The 17,277-nt window shown below is 37.7% G+C and overlaps 1 protein-coding gene across 2 annotated transcripts in view; it reads left to right on the forward strand.

Annotated features, from left to right (window-relative positions):
* mbnl1 (muscleblind-like splicing regulator 1) overlaps nucleotides 1–17,277 on the forward strand; it is a 66,930-nt gene that overhangs the window by 4,101 nt on the left and 45,552 nt on the right. Inside the window, exon 3 of one of the 2 annotated variants that reach the window (XM_057334447.1) lies at nucleotides 9,074–9,184. The gene's annotated coding sequence lies outside the window, so the exon portion shown is untranslated. Of the gene's footprint in view, nucleotides 1–9,073; nucleotides 9,185–11,429; nucleotides 11,563–17,277 lie in introns of those variants that run through there. The other variant, XM_057334449.1, reaches the window with a different exon arrangement.

The raw sequence follows: 17,277 nt of genomic DNA on the forward strand, positions 1-17,277 counted from the left end.
ACAGGGAACTGTGTGCGCGCGACCACTGTATGACGTCAAAGGATGTCGCGAGCGGCGGGGCTACTGTCAGACAGCCCGCTCCCGTCTGAAGTACACAAGTTACCGACCGGTAAAGACGCTTTCATTCGGAAATTTACTTCCGTGCGGCAAGTCCCGTGCTGTGTCTTTTTCTGACACCTTAAAATGCTCCACACACACACTGCCAAAATGTTTGCGGCATTAATAAAGCGCACGTCTCTCTCTCTCTCTCTCTGCGCTGGTTGCTAGTTGATCGTTTCTCGAGTCATGTTCGGTCAAGTTTATTCGGCCATTTCACATATTCGGCCGAATACCGAACATGCGTTTTTTGCTATTTTCGGCCGAATATATTCGGTGGCCGAACATTCGGTGCATCCCTATTTAATGCCATTTAAAAAAATATCATTTGACGTTGTTTTTCACATTTACATTTACATTTACATCTCAGTATGCAAGGACCCAGACAATTGCCTTAGAATAATGTATGGTGATGTATCCTGCAAGGAAAGATTAGGATAGGAACACATATAAAGCCATAAATCTGCACGCATGTTGTCAATACAAAGACACAGTGGTTTTATTGTGCCTATGAATTAACCACTTTGACAAAAAGGGCATCTTACCAAAATATAAAGTGAACAAACTTAATTTATTGTTTGTGATATTGTAAAATTTGCTGTGGTAGATTTTAGCAAGCAGTTTTAGATCTTCATGCAACACAATAGCTTAGATCTTTGTGCCGTTGCTTAAAATAGATGATATATCATGTTACATAAAAGAAAAAGAAAAAGCATTGTTGCATTAAACTACTTAAGCTTGGAGAAAGCAAATGAGAGAGACACAAGATTATTTGAATTTCACTTTATTTGGTCGTAGCAACAGTAAGTTTTATGGCCCTGGAATAAGAAACGGGTGCAATGTGGGATCCAGGCGGCTGTTCCAGCTTGCTTGAACTCTAAGACCATCTGTGAATTTAAACAACACTTTCCACAAATAATCAATCATGTTTGAGGCAGAATCAAAGAGAGAGCAGTCACGAACCAGACTGCATGGTTCCTCGCACCTCATCTCTCTCTCCCTCAGATCCTCTTCTGCTGAGCCCACGGCCTTCGATCCATGTAAAATTGTGCTCTTTGCAGAACAGGGAAGCCTGATTTTATTTTTGTGAGGCTTGTTCATTCGTCAGCGTTATCAGTCGTCAGGTTGTCTCGTCTGATTGACGGCCTGCTCGCTGCATCACTCCACTTGATTCTGCAAATGAGCAATAATATCAGACAGAACTCGGACCTAAAACCCACCTCAGCATTCAGTTTGAGTCAACCGAATCTAACACGCTTTTCTTAGTGTAATGAGAATGAACTTCATTTGATTTTACTGGGTAACTACTTGACAAAGCTTTAGCATAATTTAGAATCATCTCATGCTGCATGAAAGCTAACCAGTAAAACTACAGTGAAAATAAAAAAGATATGCATCTAGTATTACAGTACATGAAAATGATTATGATCAGTATAGATGGTTGATGCCATTAGGTTGCAGAAGCTGTTTGAGATCCCAGACAAAAAAAGAGGCCTCAAAAGCTGTGCTTAAAATGGATAAATGTCATTAGTTAACGCAAAATTTTAAAGACAGATGAAAGCATACTTTCAAGCCAAACAATAGATTTGCTGCTCTGAGTCTAAAGGATACCTTTAAAGCAACACTCTGTAGTTTTTCTACCTTAAAATAATGTCTCTAAATACAGTCGCTTATAGTGTCGCTTTAAGACTAAAGGTACTTTTTTTAGACATCACTGGAACATGTTCTTAATTCATTTAATTTCATTCCTTTGCTAGGACACGTGTGGGAAACTAATTCATGAATCCATTTAAATGAGCTTCAGATAACTTGTGTTAAAGTCATTTTTAAGATTTAAGGAAGCAAAGTTTTCAAACATCATTTGTTTTGCAGAGGCCACTAGGTTTGATGATATTTTGTTTGCTAATGCATGCGTGCCAACATACTCGTATACCAGTCATTCTGGATAAACAACATGTTATGAGGTAGGCATATTATAAAAACTCCCCACACACCCACAGTTCATACATTCACGTAAGATGAACACATCTGGCAGTATATAAATACTTTGTGTTGAAAAATAAAATGACATTTTTATATAATCCAGACAGAACCCGAGGGTGATTTTACACTTACTGTATAAATAAAGATTCTTCAGGGTTTTTATAGCATCTTAAGTTTAGGGTAGAACCCTATTTTTATCAAGAACCACCCACAGGAGTGACAAATGATAAATGAGATCTCTTTAAATTCTCAGTTGTTTCTCTAGACAGCATTGAGATTAAATGCAGACAAATGAGACTTAATGAAGTCATCTGTTTTACAGATTTTTAACAGACCCTAGTATCACATGTGTCTTGAATTTATCGAACAACTCGCAAATGCTCAGGTTTGCTCAGACCTGCGAACTCATTTCTCATCAGAATCAGTCAAGATTAAATTATATTTATAGCTCCATTCTCTTGCAGTGACACCTCATTTATGTCTTCTTTTTCCCTAGAGAGTTTTATAAAAAACAGATGCAGCAAAGTTGATGTCAATGTGAAACAAAAGACTCATTGGCCATGACAAGAGACCTCTGTGCATTCAAATTTTCCTTTGGGATTTTTTACTGTATGAAGTGAGCCTATGAGTTTGTTGACGTTATACTAGGGCTTCTTCAAATAAAAAAAATGCAAGTACATATTTAAAAGTTCAACTTAAAACTAAAGTAGAACATGATACGGTTCTGGTTTTAAATCCTTGTAAACGGTGTAATTGGAACCTTTATTCGCAAGAGTGCTAAAACTAGACCTTACATGGGTCTTTTATGTGGGTTGACCTCATGGCCCTGGGGCGTGGATGATAACAGCAGAAATTTCACACGTTGCATCATCTGATCACACAGGTGATGTCACTGCGTTATTAAACCCATGGTGCATTTGGACACCGAGTGATGAAGCCTGTGTGTGGGTTGCGCAAATGACTGTCTTTAACTCAGCTATTTTGTGGGCTGTTGTTTTTGCTTCTCTTCCTCTCGTCCCTCGTGCACCGAGACCGAGAGGCGCGACAACCAGATTGCTCACGTTATGATCAACAACATTGTTTATACCCAAGCCGGAAACTCTTTTGAGTTTATCAATGTGAAATAGTGAGGCGTACGCCGTCTTGCGTTTTACGGTCTGTGTAGGATGCTGAAGCTGAACAGTACGTCAAATTTCATGAATATTTAATAAGTCAAGCTTTGTTTATTGCAAAGCGGTTTATTGGTTGTCGGTAAACAACTTGCTGTTACTAAGTATGAATAATGGTGCTAAATTGTTCTTATATGTATAGCATGAAACTTTGAAAATCTGAAATTGAATATATAATTTAAGCCAAATACATTAAGAAATGCATTGTAAATATATTAAGTGTGTGGATTGTAAAAGTCATGCTAAATTCATCTTTTTTTTTTTCTCGAAGTCTTTCTGTCTCTCCTTTGGTCTTTGAGTTACTCTTTCTACTTCCTCCAATGAGTCAGGTCTCTAGAGTTTGTTTTTCCTCTTTTCCTCACCCTTTCCCTCTCGTCTTTTAGTGCACGAATCCTATAAGCAGATAATGACATCCCAATAGAAGGCGTCTGTTGGTTTAGCCTGGGCGTGGCCCTTTGCTATTTTCAGATGCTGTCATGTGATTGGCTCAAAGAGGGTATAATTATGTTCAATGCCTGAGAGAATTCTCTCTCTCTTCATCTCTCTCTCTCTTTTCCTCTTGTTTTTTGCTCATGGTGATGTTGTATCTTACGGTTGCCAGGCTACAAAGTGGCAAGTCCTTTGGCGTATGAGTGAATAATGTAATGGCCTTGTAACGGTTTGTTTTGATCAATACATGAAATATGCTCCATGTTCCTATGTTTCAAACGATCTACAAATCCAGCGTTATATCCAGCGTTTATATAACATTCATCACCCAAATGCAGTGAACAAACAAACACCTGAACTTCACGAACGTATGCTCTCTCTCTCTCTCTCTCCTGCACACAAGTGAAAGTGACGTCTGCGCATGCTCCTTCTCCTGCTCTCCTTGCTGCCGCGTGGGCGTGCCACTTGCTTTTCCGGGAGAATTGTCCAATAAGGGACTAAGAAAAATTGTTACGAAACAGTTTTATATGTTCGAAAAAAACTTTCCGAAACCTGTACGATCGCTGGGGGAGTGTATCGAGCACAGAAATACTACGTAATACGCCCAACTCGTTTTTTGACAAGTTGACCATGTTAAGCATGAGAAGACAGCACGTTTAACATTGTAAAGAAGTCAGAATGCATGACACACCGTTGCACCACTTAATTTTAAACGGAGATTAAAGGGGTGGTGCAACGGTGTGTCATGCATTCTGACTTCTTTACAATGTTAAACGTGCTGTGTTCTCGCAATTTGAATTAAAATAAAACTAGAATCAACAAACCCTAGATTAGCTCTAAACTCTGTTTACTTTAATCCTTGTTGGTGCAACCCACCCTACAAGTTGTAAATATTTCTCTTAAACAAACGCATCGATTCGGTGCCTTTATTAACCCCATGGAGCCGTGTGGAGCAGTTTTGGATTGATGGTTACACTTTTTGGAGCATTCAATTTCATAATAAGGCTTTGAAGAGCCAAGATAAATGGTATCATAACTCAGAGTCTCTGACTGCATTCAGAGGTCATATACACCTAGGATGCCTTGAGGGTGAGTTGGCTGAACTATCCCTTTAATATTAGTTTATACTCATATTTCATTGTATATTCATTGTATTAAATTTAACTACTCAACAGTTTGCGGCGGTCTACCGGAAGTTAAGTTTGGACCCCATAACATTTGTTTGTTGCTGCTGAAACCGTCTATATGCTTCTGTATTAGATATTGTTGATGTTCAATTCATTTCAATTTTATTTATATAGCGCTTTTCACAATGTGCATTGTTCCAAAGCAGCTTTACAGGAGAAAATAAGAAAAACATAAAAACACAGAAAAGGTCAAACACAGCACAGTGCATGGTGTTTATAGAACAAGCAAGATCATTCTAGTAAATAATATCTAATAAAAGCAGTCTTGCGGTGAGCAAGTCAACACGGCCCTGTGGCGAGGAACCCAAACTCCAACGATAAATAAATGGAGAAAAAACCTCGGGAGAAACCAGACTCAGCCGGGAGGGCCAGGTCTCCTCTGACGTGTCACAGCTGCACTCACTGACTTTGATTAAAAGTTACTCAGTAAATGTTTACGAAAAATAGGGAGATCTTATTAGTTGTGATTTAGGAAATTTCATTTGTTGAAACTGTTTAGGTCTAATTTGGTCTTATTTTGTGATCGATATCAGACAACAGAGGAATGTTATAAGCAGGGAAAATATTAATGGCATAATGTAACTGAGTGCAGCTAATAACTTCAAACTGCTGTCATGTGATGTAAGTTTAGCATTAAATATTAAGTATTATAAATTTAACATTAATGTGACAAGTAGTCCGTCTTTGCTCTTAGTTGGGGGTGGAATTCATTCCTGGTATGGTCAGATGGTCACTTTGCTCTTCGGTGGTGATGGAATTGCCTGAGATGGAGCTGGGATGGTCAGTCAGTCCGCAGGCTCTCGCAGGAGGATGACACGGGATGTTCAGATGGAGCTGGCGTAATCTCTAGTTAGGGATGAGCATATGATGTTCATCTGGGCCTGGCGTAATCTCTCCCTACCTCGGGATGGGAATAGTGTGTGTTGGGGTCTGTATATAGTGATTCCTCCACTACTATCTTTTGATTTACTGGTATATGTCATTCCTTACCAATAGAGTCCAAAGAGTTATAGTGAACAAAACCAAGTCTTCCGATATAATAACAAATGTAGGAGTAACTCAGGGTTGTGTCAGTTCCGCCATACTTTTCACCTTGCAGATGATTTTTGAACTGAAACTGAACATCAATATGTTTTGAAATATTCTGATGACACGGTGTTTATATCTGTGTGGAATGATTCAGACATTAATGGGTTACATCAACAAGGCGTGTCTAAACTGGTAGACTGGTGTGAAAGAAATTAACCTTTCATCAACACCAGTAAAACTGAAGAGATCATTTTTGGCTCTATGTCCGATATTCACCCATCACAAATTGTTATTCAGAAGGAAAGAATTAAACAGGTTAAAACAGTACTTAGGGGTAATGATTGATTATCAACTATCCTGGAAAGATCATATTGAGACTCTCTGCAACAGAACAAGGCAAAGAATCTACTTCCTTCGACATCTTAAGTCCTTTGGAGTAAGAAGACAGATTCTCTTGCTATTCTTTAGATCTGTGATTATGAGCATGCTGCAATACTGTAATTCTACCAGGGCTGTGCAAAATTCAGAATTTCAGAATTTAATTCAATTAAATGAATGAATTTGAATTTGAATTGACTCCACCCTACAGGATGTTGAATTGAATTGGAATTACAGGAAGTGGAATTGAATTCATTGCAGTTCAGAGAAATTCATTCTATCACATATCAGTGAGAATGTGATACTTTTAACATACATTTTTCTTCCTAATGGAAGTACAGACACTAACATTAAGCATACATTCCCTTAATGTTGAATAATTAGCATTATCTTCATTTCAAAGTAATCAAATGAAACAATGTTTTGGTAAATGCAATTATCATTTATTAAAGTACTTTACAGGGTAATGTTGTTACATCTAATGGTCAACAGTTCCTCATTGCAGATTGCTCTGTGGTTTCCATGTGTTGTGGGAATTGGCTCACCAAAATGAACGAGCACAGATGTCCTTTTACGTGTGTTATCATTTTGCATATTGCTGTAATTACAAAAAACTAAAGTACAAAACAGCTCTGTCCCTCAATTAGCTTATTTCACTAGAGTGAACTCGAAACAAAATGTCCTAAATGTTTGGTCAACCATTTTGAAGACTTGGATACAGCAAGGTATTCTGGGAAATGAAGTGCTATCCTATCATTTTTCCACAATTTGAAAGTTATTACAATTTTAATGATCTGTTTTATAGAGTATGTTTTTAATGTTAATGTGTGGTAAAAAAATAGGCCTATTTACTATAAAAAAGTATTGTGTACATAAAGTCCATACAATAATATCTGTATGAAATTCATGTTGTAATCATATGTAATATATGCTGTAAAGCTTCATAGTTAAATACACCTTAATTATGTATCATGAATTTCTTTGAATTTTATGGAATTCCATAATTCTACTTCCTGCAATTTGAATTTGAATTGCAATTCAGCTTCATGTTTGCAATCTCAATTCAAATTCAAGAATTGAATTCAATTCAGTTCTGAATTTTGTACAACCCTGAATTCTACATGGTATAAAAGTTTATCTGTGATGTTACGAACCAAGTTGTTCACTCAAATTAAGATCTGTTCAAAAAGTGTTGCTCAGCCCTTAGAAAAGTTATATCATTCAGCTTATCATAACAACTTGGTAAGACTAGCAAACAACGTAGTCTCTAATTCTAATCATGTCCTACATAGGGAATTTGAACTATTACCATCAAATAGGAGATACAGAGTGCCCAGGTTTAACAGACTGAGGTTTAAACACTCATTTGTACACCAAGCAATATTAGAGTTGAACAAGATATCAAGTAAAAAATCGAGGGTTTAGGATGGAACTGTAATGGAAATATATGTGATGACGTGAAGACGCTGGTACATGGCGTAGACTTGTCTGACAATAAAGTATAATATCATATCATCCTCTATTTATCATTTTAACACTATCACAAAGGAAGACAAGATCCACATTCATTCACACATTTGAATACAAAACGTTCTCACTGACCAGACTTGTCAATTTGCATAACGTCTCATCCTACACAACAGTGTATTTATGCTTTCGTAAATGTAGACCGCTGAGAACAGAAATGATAGTGTACAGTATATTTATCATTCAGTCTGACTGCCCCTAATCTGATTGCCTGAGCACAAATTGCATTATTTCCTAATTGCATAGTTAAGACAATCATCATTTTAAGAAGAAAGAGGGGTGGTCGTGTGAAAACAGTGGAGCATGAAGAATATGATTATGTTTGAATGAAAAGAAAGGGGGAAAAGCATATCCTCAAGACAGCTTAGTGTTGTCTGAAATCACTTCTCACTGACTCTCTTTCTCCCGTCTAATCCATTTTTATATTTACACGGGATTATATTCATAATCAAATGCATCCTAACAGCTGAGATGCGTCAGTCGGCCATCTGGAGCTCTGAGGATTTTGTTTTATGATAATTCAACATTCAATCAGCTCTGGAAACTATTTAGAAAGAAGCACATTGTGATTTTATGCAGTAATGTGTTTTTGTTTATCAACATAAAACATATTGCAATGGTTAATAAAGACTTTTGCAAACACAAACACTTGTTATTGCTAGCCAACTTATCTTATTGTAGGTGTTTATAAATATTGGGGAGGTGCTATACTTTCATTCTGGAGAATTTTTATTAGACAGAAACATGTATACTTTGACACAAACAAGATGATGATCGCAGTATTTTAGTGCATTTTCCTGGAGGATAAAGACACATTTGAATACGTTTTTGTCAACTTTTCTTAGTCATTCGATAGCCTCAAAGCTCCACGAAATTCCACGTAGGATCTTTAATTGTATTTGAGTGATAACTTGAAGACATTAAGAGAAGAAAATTGACTTTTTATTACTGCTTAGGTGTCACCACCAAGACCTAAATATCTGCTGATGTATCATAATGCTTCTGTTAATGTAGATTACCGACAAACAATGAAATAATAACAAACATTATGCGATTACCTTGTGCTTTTATAGATCGAGACTCTGATTGGCTGATCAGGATCTGCTGACCCCACGTTCACTATAATAGATGATTTGTACAGTATGTTCTTACCCTGTGGTCTCTCTCTCTCTCTCTCTCTCTCTCTCTCTTTCTACCTCTTTCTTCGTTCTCCTTAACTGTCTCTCATCTCCTCTCCTTTCCTCTTTTCTCCTCTATCTCTCCTCTCTCGATCAGCTGAGGCAGGAATGCACCAGCTGTGAGTCGTGCTGCAGTGCCAGGGGACTGTAAATAGGGACGCACCGAACGAGCTTCCTGCCGGCAGACAGCAGAGAGGACTGAAGTCAGGTAAGACCGCAGACTTTGCTTGTGCGTTATGCGTTATTGCTCGGAGGGCTCGACGCCGACTTCCTTTTGGTGACTCGAGAGAGTGATTGGATTGGGTATTTCACAGGCTGAGGATATTTGGCATCCTGACATTCGATGTGCCAAGTTAGAAGTGAGCAGGCAGAGGTTCGAAATCAGGTCTCGAACCATTGTATGTTGGACAGTCTCTTTCTCTCTGTTGCATTTTTCTTTAAGTGTAGTTTTCCATTCCATGCCACATTTTCCATTTCTCTCTGTGCCTCTTTGTTACTCTAAAAATGGAAGGTTCTTCAAAAGGTCCACAAATGAAGAACCTTTTTATAAGGAACCTTTCCAGTTGGCTTTCCTGATTTCTTGATGTTACATTTTTATGAGGTGTAAAATGCTTCTCTTACGGCCTCACGAGAACTTTTATACGTTTTTTTGTGGCTTCACAGGAACTGTTTCTTTCAAACTGATATCAAAATTGATTTACTTTCTGAAAACTTATTCTTGGTCGTATTCTTCTGTGCATGTCATTCCAAAGAAAGAAATATTTGTTTTTGTTATCTTAACTCGAATGACACCGAATTGCCCAGCATCTAAAATACCTTTCCTTTTGGCTGATGTGACCAAGTCCGTTAATGGTTAATGTTTACCAGGAGCCAAATAGCTGTTTGTACTTTGTTTTAGACTACTGTAGGATGTACAGTAATGCAGCCTGGCCAGCATGGTGACACGCAAAAAAAATCCTTAAATTAGATACCGGAGATATTTCATAAGTTCATACCTCTTGTAAACGACTGCAAGCTTATATTTACATTCTCAGGTAAAAAGTAGCCACATTGCACGACCTAATTGATTTCAGATGTATAAAATATGAATGTCTCTTTTTTTTCATTGAAGAACCTGTTTGACTTAGAAAGTGTCATATTATGGAACTTAAATGGTTTTAAAACCCCATTTTAAATCTTTACCTTGACATGTGTTTCTCTCAGAGGTGTAAAAACTCACGAGGGGTTAAGTAAGTGAGATAGATGTGTGTGTTTTTGTAGCAGGTGAGTGATTCTAGAAGACAAATTCTAAGATCAACTCAGTCATGTGGAAAGTCTGAGCTAACACACCTGGCATGACTAAACTGCAGACCTCAAGTAACCTCTGACACACATATGCACACACACACGCACGCACGCACGCACGCACGCACGCACGCACGCACGCACACACACACACACACACACACACACACACACACAAGTGCATGCACACTTATTCAAATGCAAACGCAGTTTCATTCCCTGCTTGAAAATTCTGGCAACCAACTATGTTGTTTTGTTGGTATACAATCTTGGACCAGTGACAAACTACCTATAAGTCGAGGTTTTGTTTATTTATTTTTTGAATGTGGAAGCTTATGAGATTTCTTTTTGGTTGAAGACGGAGCCGTTGAGAGGGAGAGTTGCGACAACGGATGTTACATTTTTTCCCGTGTTACGTGATGAATGGAGCCTTCAGAAAGTTCCAGGATTCAAGTAACGTTTTCTCTTTTAATTCTTTATTTCTTTCATTTTTTTATTCATTAAATGACTTGTCTTTAAATGGGTTAAAAGTTCACCTCTCGGTCTGTTTTGCAGCAGCTCAATGCGTTGCTAGTAATTTCCGGGAAGTATTGAAAGGCTCCATGAACCGCCATTGCTGTGAAAAAAACGGTTCCGTTGGCGTCTACGGAGTTGGCGCGACTCTCTCTCAATGGCTCTGGTCGAAGACAGCTACCATTTTAAGATGAATTTTCCAGCAGGTCTCACACACATACAGCAAACAAAACCGTCTTCTGTTGCAAGAAGCTATGCTATGTTATCTTAACAGTGTATGACAGCTGTTTCCTCTTTTTGGTGCTTTTACATAAGTGCAGTATATTAGTATGAGTTTCTGATCAGTTTGGAGATTACGCAATGTTTTCGCCATGGGAAACGTGTGTGAATCAAGTGTGCATGTGGTGCCAGACTTCAGAAGTCTCTGACAGGGGCATTTTATGGGGTGAAAATGACACAGCTCTCTGCGGCTCATACACCCAGATGCAAATAAGATAAAAACAGGTTTCCATGGTGATAGAGAGAATGATCGCCGAACACACTCACACAGTTGCATGTCTGGGCTTTATCATGTGATCACACATTGAAACCATAAACACACGCGCACGTAAGCCTCTTAATGCAGTTTTGCATCTTTCTGTTCTATGTTTGGTCATGCACTGCAACACAGTTTGGGCGTATGGTAACATCTGACCCAGAGTGCATTGCGGTGAGCCACATTGCCTGGTGACCCATGTGTGAGTTCCTGTCTCGCTCTCAGTGGAGATACAGCTCTTGCACCACGCGCGGGTAAGAACGAACTTAACGCAAACAGGCTAAAATGCACACGTTTACCAAATATATTCTGCTTAGTACGTCCTTGCTCTTAAATAAATGACTCGGGGGAAATTTCTTGACTGGTATTGTGTATGTCATGTAATTAAGTATTTACTAATTCTTTAGATTGTATTAGAAAAGCTAAAAGTTGCACTGCGTGATGCGGACTTGTTGATTTGGTTATTTTTATTTGTGGGTTGTTTGCCGTTTGTTAACCAAATTTAGATGTTTTTTTACTTTTCATGTGCAGGAAATTTGGATGTTGTGAAGAAATAAACATTTCACTGACTTTGTAGAGAATCAAAAATCTTTAAATTAGTTGGATATATAATCTTGCATACATACTAAAAATATATTTTAAATTTATGGATGAAAACTGATGATGTACCTGTGGTTGCATACACTTACAGTGTCAATGAAAATAATACAGGGGGCAATTTTAAAGATTGTTGATTTTATGGTTTATAACCGCAGATATGTTGTACATTTTAATAGTACCTACTACCATTAGTAATACAGTTAAATCTTATTTTTGTTGAATACTGTTTACTATTGCAAAATAACATTTTTATAGCACGTATTCTGAGATGCATAAGTTTCAGTCTCTTTGTCTCTTTGTGAACATGTAGTTTCCGGTACACAAACCATTTACATGCTTTTTACATACATGTTTTTGCCACTTTGTTCATTTTATTTTATGAGGTGTTTGTCTGTGTAGAGTCTTAACAGCTATGGATCGTTCTCTGTTTCACCACAACTTATTTGTTTGTATTCAAAGCCAAGCTGAAGAATCAGTGATGTGAATCGGCTGCCAAACGCCATTGGCCTTGTGAACCGCAGCAGGGCATCGAAAGACTATTTATTTCTTTATAACAGCATTATAATAACAATAAATTCCTTTCTTCCTGATACCTGGGAGAGGAATTGTGATGTCGAACTGCTTCTTTGAATTGTGGTTTTGTTTACTGCGATACATCTGTAGCTGGTGATAATATTTGGCGGGAGGGTGCGAAGTAGTCGTCCTGTTAAGTCATATTGAGCTGAACTTAGTTTTCCTGTTTCTCTCAATGTGAAGTGAAATGCTTCTTGCCTAACACACATTAGGTCAAACGGCATTCGAATTTGTTAGGTTTTGCAAGGCTGTTTTGCAAATGGAGAACTTCTCACTCGTTGTTGCTCATAAGCTTCCTGTTTTTTTGCGCTGTTTAAAAAAAGTTTAAATTAGCAACTGTATAGGTGAAGCAGAAATTGTGAAGTGTTTTTAACATGCTTAATTGGATGAAATGTAAAATATTATTTAGCGTAGCTGGTAATGGCACGTTTGCAAAAATACTTTGGAAGGAAGCTGGTAATACATTTTTCTTATAAACAACTGTCTGCTAAAGATGGTAATAAGTGTCTAAGACCTTGCTACAGACTAAATATGTGTTGATATCAAATACGAATTATTAACAGCTAACCTAAAATAAGCACCACTGTTATTATTGTACATAGTTCAGAGTTTTAAACAAAGGTATTCAACTGAAAATAATTCTTCCCACAGGAATGAGTGATATTTCAAACTGTGCATCTTATTGAGGGTTTTTTTCTTTTCTCGAGGCGTTGGAGTTCATTTTATACATATGATGCTAATCATACCTAGAGAACAGAGACTTTTTAATTTTGCAGAACGTAGATTTTTACAGAGATTTGGCTAGTAAATAATCATCTACTGTACAACACCTTAGTCACCACCTAGCAACCACATAGTGATACACTTGAAACCACCCAGCATCATTGCGGTACATTTTTCACAAGCAGACATTTGCTTCAGAAATGTATTTTGCTAATAAACCTGTTTGAAACCATAACACCCCTTCAAAGGAATAGTTCATTCAAAAATGAAAATTCTCATAATTTATTCTGATTGATCATTCTGAACAATTTATTCGCCCTCATGCCATTCCAGATGTACTGTATATGTACATTTATTCATTCAGCAGACGTTTTAATGCAACTTGAGACAAATGAGAGAGCATATCATACACAGTATATGGCTTTCTTTCTTCAGTCAAACCAATTGTTTTCATAAAAATATCTAAGCCAAATAGCATCCATCATGAAAGTAGTCCAAATGACTCCTGTGGGTTATGAAATGCCTTCAAAATAGATGTGTGAGGGAAAATGCTACATTTTATGAACTCATTTAGCAACTAAATCCAAAAGCGCTAATTCAAATATGGCGAGATATCTTGAAAGTGCCAAACATTTTTACAAAAAAAAGTATGTTCATCTGAAGAAAGTAAGTTGTATATTGTGATGGCATAAGGGTGATGAAATGATTAAAGCCTTTTCATTTTTTTCGTGAACTTTAAGTAACAAATGTACGATTAAATAGGAAAAAGTGTAAAAAGGGGATTTGTAGTGGATTTTTTAGACCGTTCTTTAGTAAATAGAAAGGCTTTTCCTAAACTCCTACCATCAGGATTCAATCGTTCTGAATAAAAGATGAGTGGAAGTTCACTGGGTGATGAAGACATCAAAGTTTCTAGAGCTGGCTGGTAGATTTCGTGTGTTGGGAAACAACCGCCACACTGCCCCAAAACACACCAAGAGGGTTAAACACACTAATCCAACAAAACTGTTGAAATTTGATCTTTGGCATTCAACTTCCCTTACAATTGGTTATGTATTGCTTAATTACATGCCCACAAATCTTAAAGAACTGTTCTGACATTCGTGTACAGACAGATTTGAGTATTTTCAGACTGAGTTCTGTTAGAATGGCGGTTCTTGACTCAGCTCTGAACATTGATGTAGGGCAGCGCTGGAAACTGCGAATGTGGTAACTCAAGGCCTACTGCTCTGAATGCCTCCCATAAATCAGCAAAAGTAGGGCAGCACAATGCTGCTTCTATCAAGGCCGTTCGAAACGTCACCAGTGACTTTCAGCCCAACAGTTTGGTGGCTTTGTCCAGTCCTGAACCCTGAGCCTCATTACAGGTCCTTACAGATTCTCATTTCAGGTCCTGATAGGTCACATATTGAATCTTTCGGGTTATACTAAAGTGTTTTTTTACCTTTACTCGAATGTTCTGAGAAACCGCAAAATATTCACAAAAACAGAAATGTTATGAATAATTGAACAGATTGTTTTGCTTCGAGTAGCTCTGTCCAGGTAATGTCATAAAATATAAAATATAACAGGGACAGTGAGAAGCTGTGGTTTGAAGTTGTTGTTTTTTTGAGGCTATGCCGAGTCGAGTGATGTGCAGACTAGCAAAAATCTAGCGAGTTCACACACAGCAGCCAGCGCAATTTACAGCATCCTGACACATACTGATGCTCAGCCGAGAGAGAGAGAGATGTTAAACACTAAGATGTTTTTGCATGGAAAAATTCACCCAGTCTCATTCTGTATGTCCTTACTCTTGTTAACAGAGATTCGAGAGCTATGTAAGGAACCAAACAGGGCCATTGTGTAATAATCCACACTGAAAAAGTCGATAAAGCTGCTAACAGGGGTCTTTGTCAGCGCATGCTTTTCATTTCCTGTTTAAAAAGCAAACTTCCTGTCTGCGCTCTATGTTCAGGTGTGACTTTCCTATTTTGCATGACTCCAAATAACCCCATATTTTTTCTTTAGCTCTTGGTTCACAAAAGCCGCATGAGTAATACAAAGATCTCCAGTGGTTTTTTTAAGCCCTTTAGGGGAATTTATCTTAATGTACACTTTCACTTCACACATTTCCAATCACTGTTATTAAAAGTTAAGGTCTGAGAGGCAGCCCACATGAAAAAAACCCTAGTGTTCTTTAGAATTTAATATAGTAAACTGTGGTAACTGTATGGTGTTTTTAACCTAACCATGATAGTGTTAAAGTGTTAAAATACACTACAGTATTTGTTCATGTTTGAGTTTGTTAAAAAAAATGTCATACATGAATAGCTTTTGAGTATTTATGTCTGCTTTTTATGGCTGCAGACAGATCATCATACTAAAATACTCTAACAGGGTTTCCTGCCCCACAGGAAATGACAACGTGTCGTGTAGTTGAAGTTGCGCTTTGAGAAAAATATTTCCTTTAAAAGTATTTTAATATGACAACAAAGCTGCAGTTTTTGTCAGCATGTGAAGATGTGCGGTCGAGTAAGAGAGAGAGAGGCACATTGCTCTGTTTGCAGCAGAGAGTGGAAAGAAAATTCTTTCTGCGTGTGTGTGTTTGACATTCATGTGCGCGTCTAGATGTCTGTTCGGTGAGTCAGTGTATTTGGTGGAGAGGCTGAAAAAACGGTGAAAAAATCACCAGCTACATAAATCATTTCAGTCCAGTTAGTTCTGGCTTCAACGGACGTCTCTATTTTTCATAATATATTAATAGCGTACATAGACATACACACGGTGTAGGCTACTGCAAAATAACCTCCTGTTCAATCTAGAGGAAAAAAGGATAAATAATGATGTTCCAGCTGTTACAGAACCGAATTTGATTTCCGTGCATGCTCGCACGTGTCTGCTTGTTTGCATACTCACGCATACACACCCATTTGAGAGAAACATGTGTACAACAATGAGGATGCAAAACTCGCCCATTTTCAAAACCTCAGTGAGCGTGGTCGGCCATTTTAACAATCTGCTAATAGATTTTCATTTTACACACAGACAGAGAAAGAGAGAGTGAGAGAGAGAGAGAGAGAGAGAGAGAGAGAGAGAGAGAGAGAGAGAGAGAATAGTGTTTCTGTGGAAAGTATGAACATTTGCTGTGTGACTAAACTCTTTCTGCCACTATCGTCACACTTAATATTAAAAACAACCTTTCAGAAATATGAGGCTATAAAAAAGCGGAAAGGAAAAGGACAGAAATCATTTGAAGATGGCTGAGACATATTTTCCCCATGTGTGAATGAGTTGGTCAGTTTAAAGAAAAGTGTGTGTGTGTGTGTGTGTGTGTGTGTGTGTGTGTGTGTGTGTGTGTGTGTGTGTGTGTGTGTGTGTGTGCAGTATGTGTGTGTGCATGCTTGTTAATATAAACCAGAGTTGAACTGCATCGGATCCATAAATTATCATACACTTATCACCACAGCGATGCCAACTGAAGAGTACCTAAAAAAAGGCTAACCGACTGGATACCTGCCATGCTGTAGTTCATATTGATATACTATAATTTTTGGAATCCGTACGTTTGTAGTAATTGGTAGTAGAATATAAACTGTACTTTTTTGTTGTTTAATGGGCCATTACCACCACTCTGCTGTCTAGACAGAAATCATTATTCCAGTTGTGCTGATCATTAATACTACAGTGGTTGGCTTTTTATTTTTGTTTTGGGCGTAAAGCTAAAGCAACGGTAGATGATAAGGATATGCATAATAGTTGTAGTATTGTGATATTTTTGTTGCAATAAATGTACATTACCCTTAGGAAAAATAAGCCATGGTTCATCATAGTAAAAGTGAGCTTGTTTTTTGGTGGATTGCTTACAATTCCAGTGTGTAAATATTTGGAGGATCTATTGACAGAAATGCAATATAATATACATAACTATGTCTTCAGAGGTGTATAAAGACCTTACATAATGAACCGTTATGCTTTTATTACTTTACAATGAGCTATTTCTATCTACATACACCGCGGGTCCCCTTGCATGGAATTCACCATTGTTGTTTAGCCCTAAAAGGACAAACTGCTCAGAGCGTGTTTCGTAAATA

Source organism: Triplophysa rosa, linkage group LG5, assembly GCF_024868665.1.
Source record: "Triplophysa rosa linkage group LG5, Trosa_1v2, whole genome shotgun sequence".
NCBI lineage: Eukaryota > Metazoa > Chordata > Actinopteri > Cypriniformes > Nemacheilidae > Triplophysa > Triplophysa rosa.